The sequence below is a fragment of the Apis cerana genome, linkage group LG13 (genome assembly GCF_029169275.1).
Source record: "Apis cerana isolate GH-2021 linkage group LG13, AcerK_1.0, whole genome shotgun sequence".
Classification (NCBI taxonomy): Eukaryota; Metazoa; Arthropoda; class Insecta; order Hymenoptera; family Apidae; genus Apis; species Apis cerana.
In genome coordinates, this window is record NC_083864.1 from 9755082 (window position 1) to 9771013 (window position 15932).

The 15932-nt window shown below is 34.8% G+C and overlaps 1 long non-coding RNA gene across 1 annotated transcript in view; it reads right to left on the reverse strand.

Moving 5' to 3' along the window:
• LOC133667205 (uncharacterized) overlaps positions 1-14147 on the reverse strand; it is a 43694-nt gene extending 29547 nt beyond the window's left edge. Inside the window, exons 1-2 of the long non-coding RNA XR_009832471.1 lie at positions 10500-14147; positions 8141-8263 (exon numbers count right to left, since the gene is read on the reverse strand). This is a non-coding gene — a long non-coding RNA (uncharacterized LOC133667205). The remainder of the gene's footprint in view (positions 1-8140; positions 8264-10499) is intronic.
• Between the last annotated feature and the right edge of the window lie 1785 nt (positions 14148-15932).

Sequence of the window (15932 nt, forward strand, 5' to 3'; positions counted from 1 at the left end):
GCCGGTTTCTTTTTTTTTTCTTTTTTTCCCTCCTGCACGATATTTATTACGCCCGCACTCACTTTGATTCGTTGACCCTCGTGTTGCGCAGGTTGTATATATATATATATAGAGTGAGAAGGAGAAAAGAGGAGAAGAAAGGAAGAAGTAAACTCTATTCCTCTTGTAATCAATAGTAAATTGTAGTTTAATTTTATTTATATTAAGTTTAATAATATATATATATATATTATATATATATATATCTTTTTATATTTCTCGAGTTAGTTTCAAAATTGCAAAAATTGGAAAAATCAATTTTCAGTTAAATAGGGAAACGAGATGAATAAGTTGGGACCCGATCTTCCTCTAATTTTTAAAATCGATCTGTTCCATAATTCTCCCGGAAGAAAATAAATAAATAAAAAATAGCTATCCTCGCTAATTCATCCTCGATCAAAATGATTTCACAAAAAAAAAAAAAGGAAGGAAAAACAAGCGGCGAAGCGATGTTCGTGTTCACGGGCATTAATACGTGGAAACAACATTATCGACGTTCCACCGTTGTAATTATCATAATTGGCTCTCGCAATAATGATTTATCGGGCGACATCCGTTACGCTCGATATAATCTATGGGACGATATCGCGTATAGCAATTTCCGCGTGGAGCGTATAAATAAATCGGCGCGTGTTATTCCCACGCGAAAAAGCGCATCGAAGAGGAAAGGGATGGCGAGAGTTAGAAAGAGAGAGAGAGAGGGAGGGAGAAGGACGGATTCGATGCGTTTCGTTCGTTTGCCGATTGATGCGTTTCACGCGGTTTCGCGAAACGTGGCTAATTTTAACCAGGCAAATGGAAATTGACGTTTGAGTAGCTTCGTCTATTATCTGAATCAATACTATCGGGAATTACAAATCAACTATTATCAATGTTATTTCCTCGCCCACGTCGCCCACATACGTTTAACGTTTGATTAATCTTAGAAAATGGCAAAATAAAGTTGTTTCTTTCTTTTCCTCTTCTTCTTCAAATTGAAACGCATTTGGAAAATATTTGTACGCGACGTACACGTTTTTTTGATGAATGTAAGCAAGAATTTATCCGTCATCGTCGTATAATCAGACGGTTGGAATTGGATGAGAAATTATCTGGTGTACAAATAATTTGGATAATTAAGACGGATAATTGTCTGTAAAATAAACTTATCATTTCAAGGGGCCGTTAAGGGAAAGGGACAATCACGTCAGCTTGTTATAACCCTATAACGCAACGAGATGTATTCGCCACGGATACACTATGCTTCATCGTGCTTGATTTGTTTTCGTAAGAGGGCTTTGTACGTCGTGTCCTGAGGGAAGGACGTCGATAAACAATGTGATACTAGCAATAAAGCTCACACAAGTACCTTTAAGGACGCTCAAAGTGTACCGAAACAATTTTACATCGAGGAAGAAATCGGTTAATTGAAAATCTTTATCAAGAGATCTTTATTGAAAAAAGATGAAGGATTTTAAATTTTGTTTTTCTTTTTATTTTATCTTTAACGAGAGTAATAAAAGTAATATAATTAATCATTTTTGAGCAAATGATCTTTTTTAAAACGAATATTATTCGGAGAGAATTGGAAAAATTACTATTGATTTTTATCCAACGCTTCGAAATTGAATAGAAAATTTTAAATTGAAAGAAATAAAATAAAGATCTACGATATGAACGAATTTATTTCGCGTAAACATGTTATTTTAATCTTTTCGATTTTTAAAAAAAAGAAAAAAATATTTCTCGTTAATATACTGCTTGACAAATTGCTAGCAATTAATTTGCAACTTTTAATACTCTTAATAAACAGTACACTCTACTAAAATATAATGCTTCCAAAGAGTGCTTCGTTACTTTAATTATAGCTCGAAAATCATAATCAACTTGACTATAACTATCGTGCTATTAACCTAGCCGATACTCGAAAATTGTTAAAATTCCATCATTATTCTAAAATTTATTACGAACTCAACTACAATTTAATCGTGGAATTATTCGCGTAATTTCTTAACAACTTCCTAATCTACTAAATTTCTTAAATCAAAAATATATCATTTTTATTCCCTCCCTCTGTTCGTTCAAATTTAAATCAACCCCCTCCCTGTTTTCTTGATTCGAACATCATCTTCCCAACTTTATCCAACTTTAATTCGCATAATCGAAATCTTCCTTTCTTTTTTTTTTTCATTTCTTCGAAAAAATTTCCAAAGCAGAAAGCAATAAATTACAACGTTGAACGTTATCGCGCTGCAACTTTCCATTCAACCAAAATATCAATCCGGCCAATTCTATGGAATATTATCATAATACCCAGTCTCCGCGAGCATTTTTTGCCCGATAACCTCCCCTCCTCCTTGGTTAAGAGGAATATCCTAAATAGATGTTCTCTGTATATACGTAGAAGTTTCCATTTAAATACCCGAACCTATATAATCGCGTTCTTCGACCTCCATTCCTGTTCACCGCCATGACATCGAGGGGAAGGCGAGTACGGACCGATAAATTAGCCGGATGCGGTTTACTCGCGTGCACATCGCTGCATTTCGTTGCGGTTTTCGTTTCACGAGTATCGGTCCTTCATCGGTACCATTGAAAATACGTTTCCAATTTCTTTTTCTTTTTTTTCCTCTCTCTCTCTCTCTTTCCGCTTGACATAAATTGCCGTGAAATACTCTTTTCCTTCAACAATTACGACGTGCAAACGTTATTTTAGACAAGTTTTTCCAATTTGGTAAAATTTATTTTATCAATTCTCAGGAACTCAACGCTTTAACGAATTACGAAAGATTCGGTTAATATTTATTAAGAAGATTAAGAAGAAAATTAAATAGCGATTTCATGATTAAATTCGCTATAGGAGCAATTAATATGTGTACCATTAAACATAAAAAAAATACTAATTTCCAATTTCTTTTTCTCTCTTTCTGACATAAATTGCCGCGAAATACTCTTTTCCTTCAACAATTACGACGTGTAACATCATTTTTGGGCGGGCAAGTTTTTTTAATTTGATAAAATTTATTCTACCAATTCTCAAGAGCTCAAATTTATTCTACTAATTCTTAATGTTTTAACCAATTACGAAATACGGTAGTATTGGTACCATTGAATATACTAATTTCCAATTTCTTTTCCTTTGTTTCTCTCTTTTTCTCTCTTTCTGTTTGACACAAGTTGCCACTTTTCCTTCAATAATCATGACGTGCAACGTCATTTTTGGACGAACAAGTTTTTTTAATAAAATTTATTCTACAAATTCTCAACGTTTTAAGAAGAAAATTAAATAGCGATTCCTTGATTAAATTCGCTACAAGAGCAAATAGTATTGGTACCATTGAATATACTAATTTCCAATTTCTTTTCCTTTGTTTCTCTCTTTTTCTCTCTTTCTGTTTGACACAAGTTGCCACTTTTCCTTCAATAATCATGACGTGCAACGTCATTTTTGGACGAACAAGTTTTTTTAATAAAATTTATTCTACAAATTCTCAACGTTTTAAGAAGAAAATTAAATAGCGATTCCTTGATTAAATTCGCTACAAGAGCAAATAGTATTGGTACCATTGAATATACTAATTTCCAATTTCTTTTCCTTTGTTTCTCTCTTTTTCTCTCTTTCTGTTTGACACAAGTTGCCACTTTTCCTTCAATAATCATGACGTGCAACGTCATTTTTGGAAGTTTTTAATAAAATTTATTCTACAAATTCTCAACGTTTTAAGAAGAAAATTAAATAGCGATTCCTTGATTAAATTCGCTACAAGAGCAAATAGTATTGGTACCATTGAATATACTAATTTCCAATTTCTTTTCCTTTGTTTCTCTCTTTTTCTCTCTTTCTGTTTGACACAAGTTGCCACTTTTCCTTCAACAATCACGACGTGCAACGTTATTTTAAACAAGTTTTTTTAATTTGATAAAATTTATTCTACCAATTCTCAAGAGTTCAACGCTTTAACGAATTACGAAAGATTCGGTTAAAATCGATTAAAAAGAAAATTAAGTAGCGATTCCCTGATTAAATTCGCCACTACAAAAGCGAAACTACACTACACTACACTACTTTAATACCCATCAGCGACAAGACCATGAGAATTCAATGCCGTACCCTAAATTCAACATGAACTAAATTTTCCTTCCACCAGTGTATACACGCGAAAGCCTGTTTGGAATTTCATCGTAGCGTAGAGACACCGGTTCGAACCTGTGTCTCATGTTTTAGTTAACGTTTCATCTGCCATGTTTTAATACATATTCAACGCGTTCGCACATCCCGCTCTCTCGCCCTCCGACCACTCTCGATTCTCTGCAACCGTTTCCAAGCCCTAAAAAAAAAAAAAAAAAAGGAAAAAAACCACCTCTAACCCCATCGAAAGGTAGCTTCTCCCTTTTAAAGCCTTTTATTCCAAGCGTATACCCAAGCCCTCTCGCATCTCACCATTTGTCCGCGATAGGCTCGAGGATAGGAGGATAGAGGCAACAAATTATCCGACTCTGATCCTCCCGATTGATGCGTTTCGTCGGTGCGGTTCGCTAATTCCGTACGTGCAAATGGAAAGTGACGTCCACAGGGGGAGGGAGGAGAGGCTGTGGGATTATTCTCGCGACGAAATATCGCGCGCCCGTATCCCTTGCACCCTTACACATCGTGTACAATCGAACCGATTGTTGGCGATCGGCTTCGGTTTTCGAAACGAGAAAGGAAATACGAAAAGAAATGAAAAAATAAAAAAAAAAGGAAAAAAGAAATAAACGGAGGAAACCGTTGGAATTGTTTCCACCGATGGAATTAAAGCGAGAATTGTTGTTTCGTTGTTTAGCTTAGACGAATCGACGATCATCATCGGGATAGGGTGGAATCGAAGAAACTAATTTTCCAACTCGATGGATTATATTATTGTAAGTGTAAGTACGATTTTCGTCCAGAGAGAAATGACAAAGAACGTCGTTTATTTATTTGTTATTTATTTCTTAGGGCGATTTGATTCTAAATATTCTGATTCTTTCGACCAGAGTTATAGGTTATATTATTAACCCAGTTGAAGAAATAAAATAAATCGGTTAAAAATTTCCAAAAAAGTTGCTTTAAGCAATTACTTGTTAAAGTTATTTTGACAATCGTTCGCGATTATTATTATTACGAGTAATAAATTATCGAAGTAATTTCAACTATTAAATTTTGAAAAAAGTATATTTATAAATGAACATTTAAAAAGAGAAAAATAGATAGATAGAGTAAGAGATTCATGTATTTTTATATCAGCATACAATAAACTACAAAATGTAAAAGAAAAAAAAAAAAGAAATTGGCACCTAAAAATTGGAGCACCCTGTATACGCTTTTTCTCCGTATCCGCATTCCCCCTTATTATTCGAATCGAGATTCGCCTAATGGGCCGTGTGTTTCGTCGTTTCGATTCTCGGTGTCGCGGCCACTTTTAATTAAAAGTTCCCAATTAAACGCGACATATAATTAGGAACGATCGCTTGAACTCGAATAACCGCGAACCACGTGGTGGGTAATAGGCCGCGGATTTATGACCCGTTTCGGGCCGGATCATTTGCTGGGGCGAAGGAGGGGGGGATATCAATGATCGTGAAATGATTGTATTGATCCGCTCGTGGGGGCTTATTAGTGGTAATGCTCTGTGGCAAGGGGTTGGCGGAGGAGGGAATGGGATTCTCGATTTCATTTGATGATTCGAGTGGATTTTTGGCCATCGATCCCCACCCCGATTGCGCGGGTTCGAGGCACTCGATCCGTGTACGGAAATGTAATGATTATTTTGACGATTGATAATGACCATTACGTATTGTCGAAATACGATTTAATATAATTTAATACAACATGCGGGGAGAATCGGTCGATTAAACGGGACGAATTGGAGTTTAGATAATTTAGACGCGATCGAAATGATTTCGAAGGAAAAAATTTAACGTAATATGTTTGATGTTTGATTCGATCAACAGAATTTCAACCTGTTTCATCCCAATTATGAATTTATTATGAATTTATTGGAAAAGGAATCGATTTTTAAACGATTGCCAGAAAGTGGTGCTGCCCTCCTTATTGTTGAAATCTCTTCGAGTGACAAATCACTCTCCAAGTGTCCTTCACAATATCGAATCGCTCCTGGCAGGGATTATAGTTTTCCATTCTTGGACTTGGACTTAACTTTATGCGAAACAGAGACGAAAATATCACTGTTAAATAATAAGTTATTTCAATTACTTTATTATCGTTCGTAGTTTCATTTCAATTTGAAAAAATTATTAAATAATTTCTAATATTAACGTTATTCTTTTACGAAAGCGATAAAAAAATTCTTTAATTTAAGAAGATCCAACAATTCGAGTTATCAACGAAAAAAAGAAGGTATATATCCGAGCAATCTCGTAATCCTTCTCATCCGCCATTGAATAAACTGGGCCATAACTTGCATCGCCATTAGGCCACGGTAAAGCAACAATTTCGGTGGCGAAAACGTGTCTGGCGTCGGTGTCGGGGCGCGCAACGCGACTTTTATGACGGCAAGACGAGCCCGAGTCGATTAACTTAATTAGACAATCGCCTAATGAATTCCGGGATGGTGGCCCATTAAAACGGCCAGGAGACGGCCGACTAAAGCGCATCCTTAATCGTTTTCTCGTATACGATGTGCCGCAGAATGGACTCCGCTATCATGAGCCTCGTAAATAAAGCTTTATCGCTCTTCGTTTGACACCGTTTGCCGCGAGACCTTGTGGCGGGTAAATCTAAATCTCCGAGCCGAGCTAGATAATGGAACATTGTGTGTGTAAAATAATTAATCGATTCGGGAACAATAGTTGTTTTTCAAGAGATGTTGTACAATCAGAATTAATGTTTATGCATTTTTATTTTTCAATTCGACGATATACGATATTGTTCCATCATCGATAGTTCAATTCACTTTCGAGATACGAGCACGTTATGAATATACGCGAGATGGCAAGATGGCGGCTGAAATTCGAGGATACACCGTGACCTACTTTTCCTTTCGGGAGCTATTTACTTACGTGTTACGTTGCTCGCAAGAATAGGAAAAAGGTATGAGTCAGCGCACCGACTCGCTGACTAGTTATGCCATCTGTGTTTAGGATAGGTCAGGTGAGTGAGCGCAAGCGAGAGGGCCGAGAGTGCGCGACGAGGACAGCCGGATAGCGGAGCGTTCAAAATTACACCTCGGTTTGAACGACCATATCTCGAGAACGAGAAATCGTATCGATTTGAGATTAACAGCGTTTACGAAGGAGAATTTTCCGATTCGTATGACGTTCGAATTGTGGAAATATTTGAGATATATCAAAAATTATAATTAATTAAACTTTACCAAGATTGAGACTTAAATTATCGATTAAACCTTTCCATTATGAAATATTCATAAGCGCAAATTATATACATTGTAAAAACTCGATCTACGTTAAGGAAAATGACTTCATTGATAGTCCTTCATACCCAATCTCTCTTCAATAACGAAATATTATTCACGTTATCGAAGTGAATGAATTTCGAAAAAAAAAAAAAAAGAAGAAGAAGGAGAGCAAAATAAACCACGAAGCAATTAATTTCAGCAATATCATTGGACAACAGTGTGAAGATCGACCGGAAGCGGAGGAACGTAACTCGAAAACGGCACAGCGTGGCGATCGATAGCGACACGGATGCCTCTGGCGAGCCTTTTCTTCCCGAAACTTTATTCTCCTGGTTGCTGAAGTCGATGGAGAAAAAATTGCTCGTTAAATTAAATTCCTGCGGTGGCTCGGGTACACTGCCTACCGACCTGACTTCGGATAAAATCGGCATGCTTTTCAATTTGGTTAGAATCTTGTCTAACGAAGTCGATACATTGTTGTTTCATTCGTAGCAAGCAACGAAAAAGGATTTTTGGTTAAGGATATTGCTTCAAGTGGTAAAAGTTTTTATATATTGAACAATTTTATGAATATCATTCGTACTTCAAACGGTAAACAGTTCGGGATGATTATTATATTTCATTTAAATGATTGAACATTAATTATGCGTGAAATATTATTACATCTTAAAATTAATAATGGATAGTTATGGTATAATCATACGTTAAAATCGTGATTGACTCACCATAATTGCGTAACTTGTGTCCACAGGTAAGTTTCTGTCGTTCACAAAATATCACAATATTAAACGATCGATCATCTAAGAATGAGTGTTACGGATACGATGAAAATTCTCTTCCCACAGCACCTATAATTAAGAAAAATTTAATTGTAATAACTGTTCCATGTCACGTCACGTCTTCGAATTTTTTTTATTCACGATTCAATCTTTCAATATTTATCTAAACGAAAGTTCAACGATCAATGTCTAATAAAAGGTTAAAAATCATTCGAAATTAAAATCGTCGAGAGATACTCAAGATGTCAGTGCAAGCTCTTCCTTATTCAGGCTTCATTTCACGAAACACGTTTCACAAAGAAGGCTCGGTTCGAGTAAAGCGCGAGACATTCCTGAAGACGTCCTCCACACGTCCTCCTCCATGAAATTCCAGGTCGGCGCTCGAGTTGAGCCTGAATTTTTCATTAAATTAACGACGCAACAGGTTCGCGTATGCCGCGTGTCGAAGAGAATTGTTTAAATGTTGCACGAAAAAAGGAGAAACGGATCTCTCTCTTTTTTCCAACCCTCCTTCCCAACCCTTCGACCCTCCTTCCCTGGCGACGAATTAACAAGCAACAGGTGAGTCCCTTCCCTGTCCGGGCATAACTCAACGAGACGGATATTTCAAATTTTTCCTGACTCCTCCTCTTCGTCTCTCCAATCGTCCCTTTGTCGCGTTTCTCGAACGAATTCCTCTCGCGGTGCTCGATGGAGAAGGACGTGGTGAAGTATCGTGAAAACGTGCGATATTGTCGGCCAACAGTTTGGAATAGTTTATCCTTTATCCAGAGATCATATCATCGATTTTGTTAACGAGTCAATCTTTTTTCGCACATTTTTAAAGGTTAATACTTTAAAGATAGGAAAAATTAGAGAAATTAAATAGAAAATATTGTGTTATTCGTGAAACATATTTGTACAAGTCGAAAGAAAAGTAAAAATTGATGTACAAAAATGTTGGTCGAGGCTTATTTATTTATTAAGATAAATAAGTGAATTAAGGTTGCGTTAGATGGAGCGAGATGGAGATGGAATGACACGTTGCGCCACGCTGTGGCGGTGTACGGAAGATAAAGCTGTCTCTGTCTCGTTCTGTCTTATGTAAACTTTTCACAGTTCTTTATTATTCTTGATTGTTTCTTTTTATATTATTATTAATATTTATTATAAATATTTATATTTATTAATTGTGAGTAAATATTTTTTATAACGAAATAAGAATTTTATTGCTATAAACACATTAAATAATTATAGTAATTATCGCTTGTATTCTGCAGCAATTACGTAACAAGAATTCATTTCGTGGTAATTTTACACTCGGATAATCAAAATTCACGTTTAGAATTCGAGTATCTGTTACGTTATTAAATATATATAAAACGATTTTACAAACACGTAAAATGTTTTAAAATTTAATAGCTAAATGCACTGTAAAATAACTTTTATTACATATTCGTTTTGAACACGAAATTAATAGAATTGAGAACAAGATAAATTACTTGCCAATTATTTTGTTATAATGTGAAGTAGTAAATTCACAAATGGAAAATATTACTAATTGAAATATTAATCCAAATGTTGCATTTGGAAATTACATTGACCTTTCAACCATCCAACAAGAGGGTCGATAATTCGAGAGATATCGAAAATCGGTAGAGACAAGAAAGAAATGAAAGAAACGAAATATTCCTGGACAAAGGAGATGAGCTTTCTGAATGAAACAGGCTCGAAGGGATTGAGACGATGGCCGGGTGAATTCCTTTTTTTTTCTTTCTCTCTTTCTCTCTTTTTTATTTTCATCAAAGGAATATCGATAAACTGTGGTCGTAAGATGAGATGTCTTGGTGCTCGTAATTAAAAAGGAATTAATTTTAAGACAAGCTAATATATATAAGAAGAAAGTCTAACTGGAAGGATTTACGGTATCATTCTCCATAATTAAACGTAGATCAGAGAATAGAGACGAGTAGAAAAGGCGTTGGTGAGAGGAATTGTAGAAAAAAGTTGTTTGAAAAAATTGCTAAAGTACATAAATTCGTACAAGTAATGAAATTACTGTTTATATATTTTATGTACAATAAATTTGAGGTTACGAAAATTAAACGCGAATGTAGTAAATTTCTTTTTTTTTTAAGAAAATATTAAAACATTCAAACATTTCTTTCATTGCTTTCAAAAAGGATTGAATTAAAAGAACAACAATCAATCACAGAAGCCACATCACCACAAAAATTTGGAAAATGTCTTTACGTCTTTGCTTATCTCTGAAACGTATCTCGCGGATGGATGGAGATTCTTCTTCGTTTCAAAATTAATCGCATACCTGTGTGCAAGAGGCGTCACCGGAAATCGAGAAGTGGAGAGATCTCTGAGCGACCAGCAACAAGTTGCGAAGGCAGCGACGTACCAGTAGGTTTCTTCCTACGCGTAGACGCGTAAAATTTTTCATTCGCCAAGTGCTCTCTCTCTCTCTTTTTCTCTCTCTCTTTCTCTTTCTCTCTCTCCTTCTTTCCTTTTCTTTCTCTATCTTTCTGCCTATTTCTCCCTTCACTTTCGCGATTCTCGAAAAACGATCGAGACCACTTCGTCTGACAGCGTGGTGCAACAGGTAGACACTTAGTATCCTTCTACGAAGCAGAATTAATTTCCCTGACGCGATGCGCGTTCATATTAGAACGAAACGTGTGAAACAACAAGACGTGTGAATGTCTTTTGAACAGCGAAAATTTTTTTTTCACATCAAAGATCGTCGTATATTAGTATTAATTTTGATCTGATTTTCGGTAAAGAAAGAATCATGAAAAGAAATGGGAGGAGAGAAAAATACGTATTTCGATTTAGAATAGCCGAGTTTCGTTTCTTCAACTTTCTGGTTGAAATATAATCGAGAAAATTAAGAAAATTGGAAAATTTGATCCTCAGAATTTTAGGTTTTTCTCTCTCGATTACAACATTTCGTATATCATTAGGACCAATTCAATTTTCGATGAAAATAATCAAAGGATAAAATCAAAGGAAATCGGGAATTATATCAATTCTGATATTACGTCCTGAGATTTTTAATGGATGAATAGTTCTCTCTTAATTAAGATATTGGGCAAATCGAGAGAGGATTTTTTTTTGCTTCAACGAAAGTAATCAAGAGGTAGATTTAGAGGGATGAAAATTTGTTGATTTCGTTGCAGCATATTTCCATAACTTCTCTCTTTTGATCAAAATAATTCCTTCTTTTTTTTTCTTTTTTTAGGGCACACAAACTAAAAGAAAATTAATTCTACGAATATTCCTCGGAATTTCTTCGCGATCTAATTTTCCTTTCCAAAAGAAAAAAAAAATCTCTTGGAAAAATAGAAATCGAGAAGAACCAACAGCGACCCCTTTTCATGATCTCCATATTTATATAATAATTCAACTCCTCAAACGTAGAATAATTTCACATTAGATAGAATAAAAAAATATCCTCTTTATACATTTTTGTTTACGTAGAGTAACAATTTTTAAACTTCTAAATAATCGAGAGACTTAAAGATCACTTTCCAGGATCTCAAATATTTTCCATATCACGTTTACAACTAAATGATTGGCCCTTGGAACAATATCATCATCGAGCATACTAATAATCTTTAAACGAAGGGTATGATGATAAATTGCACCGTGACGGGTGCAAATACGTATAAAAATGAGAGTTAAAACGAGTTATGCTTTATCATGTATACGAGGCCGATAACGATGAAGGAGGAGGGGAAGGGGGAAAAAGGTGGCGTTGTAATCCTACAGTGGTAGGATTTCTGCACAAGGTTGCTTGTCCATAGACAGGAATGACAATGTTCAATATGTCGGTAAGGCAATTTCCTATGAAAGCAGCGTGCAACAGGTAGAGAACATCGCCTAAACCACGAATTGTGTCACATTGAAATTTCTCGATCAAACAGATACACCTGGATTCTGCATTTTGCTTTATTATCTTATCGTATATATATATATATGCACTTAGTTAAATTCGTAATGGATAGATTTTTCGAAGAAATTCTATCTTTAGTGAAAGCAATAATATATAAAAAAAAATTGAATATTATTAACATTGACATTTGATCTTTAGAATTTTAACAAATAGAATCGAATAAAACAATTTTAGATACTTTTAATTTAATTAATTTAATTATGTAAAATTGTTATAAAGAAAATGAAAATATTAAAAAGAAAAGGAAAAAGTAAAATTTTCTTTTCACAATTTCTAGAAATACTTTTAAAAGTATTCTCTACTTTTCATTAAGAAGAATTAAGTAATTGAGATCGCCCTTCAAAAGTTTCTTTCCAACTTCAAATTTCCTTTTCCTCTTCGATGAACTGTATAATTAGATCTCTGGTTGAAATTTTCTAATGATAAAGTAGAGCAACCGATGATTAACGACGTGAATCACAACGATCGAAGACGAGACATGTCCCTGTCCACTAAGCACAAGTGAAACGAGTCAACCAATGGTCAGACCGAGAACCGTGTTCCCACATTTCGTATCGATTTTTCGCGAGAAGTGGATGACCCGGTTTTTAGCGCACGCTTTATACACGCTTTTATCAAATAACCAGTCACACCGGCGTCCAGAAATTTTTGTAATTAGAAACGATGTTTTTGGAAAAAGAGATCGATTGCTTCGAGTTCTTCGAGAGAATTGCGAGAATCATTTTACAATTTTTCAAAATCAATTCAAATTCTATTTAACTGAGCAAATTTTTTATTTAGAAAACTTACTTTAGATCTCTTTTGATCACAAAATTCTTTTGAAAAATTTAGCAATAAAGAATTTTCAAATCGATATTCAAGTCCTTTTTTAATTAAAAAACTGATATGGATGAATTCTATTTCAACTCTCACGTGAAAATTTCTCGAAATTTTAAATTGAACGAAAGAAATCGAGATTTCAGTTCAGTTTCTTTTTAATCAACTTTGTTCGAATTAATCTTGGAAACTTACAACGAGCGAGTCAATTCTACTAAGAAAATTTTTAAATTAATTTCAAGTCTAAGAAACAATCTTAAAACTTCATAATAAATTTATCCAGAAGTTGTAGAAAAACTTTCCGTTCGAACAAGAGAAAATTTCTTACTGTAAATCACTAAATATCGATCAACAATTTTCATTTCGTTAAATAACAAGTAACAATTTCTAAAGTTCCGAAGAATTAGGGAAATTTTTTCGAGAAAACAGCTGGAAAGACAAAGAGGCTTGATCGAAGAGCACGCAAACGATCCAAAAGCTTCGAAACGACGTTGGACCATTCCTGTTCCATTCGACTTTCGACAAACCAGCCCTCCAATTTCGCACAAAGTGTACCAACGACTTCCAATCACGCGAGGATTCGTAGCCCGATCGAAAGATCATCGAGAACAAGAGAATTCGAGAGAAATAGGCTGACCAAGAGGTGGAGAGAAAAAAGAAATGAGGAACAAAGAGATCGTAAAAAACTTCGAAGAAAGATATATTCCATTTCCTTCGAGACGTCGATCGCGATGTACATCGTTTCATTTTCACACCGACTCGCAACTGGCGCGATCAATTTACACGCGTGGCCGTACAAACTTCGTTAAACTCGAACGGAACTTTTGAACGGAAGAAAAAGAAAAAGAGAAAGAAGGAAAATAAAAAAGATCAACGAAAATTTAAAACTAAAAAATAAAAGTAAAAAAAAAAAAAAAAAAAAAGATAAGGAGAAAGGAAATTTCTCAAAATATTCCGATAGGTTATAAAAGGAGGAAAAATTAAGAAACGCGTAGCGATTTTGCGGAGGTGTTAAAAGGACGTCGTATGCCTGTCTCTGTCTCCGTAGATACTGAAGCGCAGTTCGATACTAAGAACGGTTATATTCCAACCCCTACCACGCCACGTTCGAACCCTACGCATCGCAAGATGGCTGGCCATGTTTGCGAAATGGCGCTTGCGCGTGCGATTCCTGCCTGCGATCTCCCTCCCCCCATTCCTCTTTCCTCATCCACCATTCCTTCCTTTTCCTACTCTCTTCTCGCCGTGGGATAGTGATGGGCCCGATCCGGGAGCTAGTCGCAATTTTTCACCGTTTGATCGTTGGTTGGGGAATTTCCTCGTGGTCGACGATTTTTTAATCGTGAGTTACGGATATTTATAATTTTTAATAAGTAATGGGATTTTTCAATTATAAATCAAGTATTTGTAGTCGTGTGATAAATGTAAATGTAATCATTACGTAATGGATATGTTTTATATAGCGAAATTTGTTCAAATTTTTTTCATAATATCTTTTGAACATGAACGAAATTATTTAGCGAATTGTTTATCGCTGGATGAATTGATACGAAAAAGTTCGGGTTTAATGAAAAGATTCCATTTATCTACGAGAATTCAAGAATGTACTTGCTATTTCAAGTGAAAATATTTAGCGTAGAGGGAGTATAATTCTTGATCTCTCTGAAGAGAAATTTCTCAAGGGGGGCGCAATGACGAGAGCTTTACAAATTGCAAATTCAATGTGGTATGAGAGAAATAGTAACCGTACATTTGAACACTTGATTCGTCCTCGATTTGAAGGTATTCAAATGCGAGGAAAATTCTGCTGCCTCGCGAGTAAAATCAATTAAAAAGTGGGACGACTGGAAGAATTAATCATCAAGTTGAAACATTTAATTTGAATAAATGTAAATTAATACTGTCCCTTCATGTCAATACTCCGTTCCTGAAATAAATATTTTTCGATTTTCCATCAACAGTAATAATATTATTATTGTAAATTTAAAATTGATCGAAATAATAAGAGATTTCGATCAAATAATTCATATTTGTATCATGAAATATAAAAATGTTAAATACATCGTGCATACGAGGCACGTTAAATTTTCAATCAATTTATTAGTTCATCTTTAAGCTATAAATAATTAAATCCAAATTAAAATTACATAATTAATGATGTTCTAATTTTGAAAACATAGCGTAATAAATTACCATGTAAATTCGCTATGATATATACGTCATACGAACATTAAAACTTTCATCGTATTTACAACAAAATTTTCTAACAATTCGTAAAAATAAATTTAAAAAATTACAATTATCGAAATTGAAGATATATCATCGAATATTATAAACAAAAAAAATTCGAAATATTTCGATCCTTTCACGTTATATGTTTATATTTGTGCTTTCATTCATCAAAAATTTACCTAGTTTTGATCTAAATTATCAAAACAAAAAAAAAAAAATGATAATATCGATAAAACAAACATTGAATTTTTATCAATTTAAATCTATTTAAAAATTTAAACTATTGACTCAAAGAAAAATAAGAAATGACGAATCAGAAAGGAAAAAAGAAATTAAGAAGCGATGTATTAAATTATCGATTTAAGGAATATAGTATCGATAGAATCTGAGTCACGTTCGCTCCCATCGCTAACAGAAACATCCCCCAGCTCTTCGTCGCTAGTTCACGCGACCATCTTCATCCCTCTCCCCTTTCATTTGATCATCTCGATCCCTTGCCTCGTCCCTGGACTATTCTCGCCTTTTCCTCCAATTCTTCGAACGGCCGATTTCCAACAACCCCCTCACCAATACCATCTCAACCACTTCCTCGTCCATGATTATTTCGCACTGTTATGAGAATGTCCTTTACTCGACCACTGAATATCGCTAGAAATATTCTCCTCTCTCCTTTGAAGATTTTTATCGAAGTTCGACACAATTTTCAACCACGTTGAAAAGCAAATAAAGCATACAGTTATTATTTGG